Here is a 3159-nt window from a genome sequence, read left to right as displayed (position 1 = left end):
TAATGATCCAGGACAGATCTGAGGAAAATGGAATGAAATGGCTATGTCAATATTTTCTATAACAGACTCTCAGTTGGTGCAGCAGTGGGTTCAGAATACACGATTGACTCTCCAGCACCTTAACACTCATAGACTGAGGTGCTAGCTGATAATATCTTAGCCCTCTTGTCTTTCATATTCAGCAGTGGGTAATGAATCTTTGTGCAAAATAAAATGACTGACTAAACGTGCCAAAGATGCAATGTGCCAAATTGTGGATGGAAGAGTTGACAGAATTCTTCAGCCTAAAAATTAATTCAAATGGTTCCAGGTGTCAGCAAAACAATCCCATGAAGGAATTGCAGAGCACTTCTGAGTAGTGTAAAAAATAAAGGCTTGTTATGAAGCCTCAACATGGATTAATTGAACTGTATCAGATTATAAAACATATTAAAAGAATGTGTCAGAAAGAATGTTTGGATGATTACCATTGAAATTCGATCTCATTTTGTAAAAACGAGAAAAAACAAACAAACATATTGGCGAAATCTATGGGGCCATATTGAGTATGCTGGACCATATTTGTTCATTCTTAGTTCATTCTTGGCAGTATGCTAATTGCACTGACAAACAAACTGGTGTAGAAACAATTTTCACTCAAATTTCTTGTTAATTTCACAAATAGTTACAAAGAATCGCATGTAACACATTGAATTAAACGTGAAATTTTGATTTAGACTGACTTAAATGATATTGCAAAACGAACTCCAATAATCTTTTATATTTACAACTTCGAAAAAAGTTATTTTTAGTGTATGCGAGAGACTGCATTTGAACAAAGCTTGCAAAAATATGTAAATAAGAGCTTTGAACGAAGACACTCGCTGTTCAGGAATGTCTACAGTAGACCCTCCGAATCGCAGGATTTCGTCTGTGTGTATAATCTCGTCTTTGAAGCCTGCCGTGTTTCCCTCATCACGACTTGGACATTTTTTTGTCCTCAAACTGAGCTCAGTCTGAACTTAATCCAGTGGATACTTCACTGAACCTTCACAGACATTATGGCATGGTTCCTTGTTTCCCCCTAGCTCCCATGGAGTCTATTTACCTACAATAGGAAATAATTCAGGGCCTGGGGATCGTAGATGAAAAGATCAGTGCCAATAGACAGTGCTATCATATCGCACAATAGTGTACGTCACTCATGGGCTAACTTAAAGCCTCTTTCCATTTCTTTTAGGATGGTTAAGATCTCTTTCTCTGTTTTTCTCAACAGGACAAGCAGTGAGAGGAGTCAGAGAGTTGGCAAACTCCCATGTTAGCCAGACGCTCCATTCTCCAACTGTTTGCCATTTCAAGGTCCTTTTTGCATTTTTTGCTGAAAGAACTCCAGCATGGCTGAGACTTAATGGATGGCCCGACAAATAAAAATCTCTGCATACCAACTGTCACTTTTCATTTTTTTTGTGTTTGTCTTTGAGCGCTGAGCACACATTGCATAAAATGCTTTTATGAGAGGATTTAAATAAATTTAAAACACTGGTAAGTCAAAAATACCAGAGATTTATGAGTCCTCCAGTGGAGGGCTTTTTTTTTAATGCAAAGCATACTTCCATTTCATGCTTTACTCATTATATTTTTTGTGTGCAGATAAATTGAGGCAAGGCACAAGATGTGTGAATTTGCAGGAATTTCATAAATGAAATGAATGAATTAAAGAAATGGATTATTTTAAATCATTCAAACGTCAAAACCTGCAAATACCGGCATTCATTGTTGAGAAGCTGTATATTGTCATGCTTAATGAGTCATATTCAAAGAAAGCATAATTCCCTGACATCCCTGAGAAGCTGAAAACACTGCTTTCCACCAGTCCATATCAATGTCTTAAAAGTTTAATTAGCCAGAGAATGCCAGCATTCAAACCCTCCAGGTGAGTCATTACTCTAGCTAACGTGGCAGCCCTTTCCTTTTAAAATGCACAGATATTGGTCTGCAATTAAAGGGATAGTTCACCCAAAAATGTAAATTCTGTCTTTAATTACTCACCCTCATGTCGTTCCAAACACTTTGATTAATCTTTGGAACACAAATGAAGATCTTTTTGATGAAATCTGAGAGGTTTCTGTCCCTCCATTGACAGCTAGCAACTAGCACTTTGACGCTGCAAAAATTAATGAAGAGATTGTAAAGCTAATCCATATCTTTGAGTGGTTTTGTCCAACATTTTCTGAAGAGACTCGATCACTTTTAGACAGGCTTTTATTCACACATCAGTTGGGGTAGACGAGCTTACGCAAGAACCAATAAGGTTTGTTCCCGCGCGTCAAGCAGGTTCAGTTGGGCTTCTGTTTATGTTTGCTGATCAATGTTTATATGTGAATAAAAGCTTAAATGAAATCTGTTCATCATATAAAGCGATCGAGTCTCTTCAGAAAATGTGGACTAAACTGCTCAATTCTTATTGATTCGTTTTACGATCTCTTTCTGAACTTTTTCATGCGTCAAAATGGTAGTTGCGTAGCTGTCAATGGAGGGACAGAAAGCTCTCGGATTTCATAAAAAAGATCTTCATTTGTTTTCCGAAGGTGAACGAAAGTCTTACAGGTTTGTAACGATATGAGTAATTGATGACATAATTTTCATTTTTGGGTGCACTATCACTTTAAGGCTTGTGATTTTAACCTATATGACCTGCAAAAAATGCCCCATAATAAAAATATATGTTTAGCTATATTAACTAATAGGGATAAACGATTGTTGGAAGTCATAACTCATTTTCTCAAAACTTACATTAGAAAGTATCCAGTCATCAAGTGGTTCTTAGCCAGGGGCCTCAAGATGACAATGGTTTAAAACACACACACACACACACACACACACACACACACACACACACACACACACACACACACACACACACACACACACACACACACACACACACACACACACACACACACACCACACACACACACACACACACACACACACACACACACACACACACACACACACACACACACACACACACACACACACACACACACACACACACACACAATTAAATATTTAAATAAATTTGCTGCTTTGTAAAATATGCTGCTTCCGATCTGCACAAAATAAGTCAGTCTAAAATAAGCTAAAACAACTTTTTTTTGGAAGAATCTGAATTCACAG

This window comes from Phoxinus phoxinus (genome assembly GCF_949152265.1).
Source record: "Phoxinus phoxinus genome assembly, chromosome: 3".
In the NCBI taxonomy this organism is placed as follows: Eukaryota; Metazoa; Chordata; class Actinopteri; order Cypriniformes; family Leuciscidae; genus Phoxinus; species Phoxinus phoxinus.
This window is presented reverse-complemented; position numbering follows the sequence as displayed.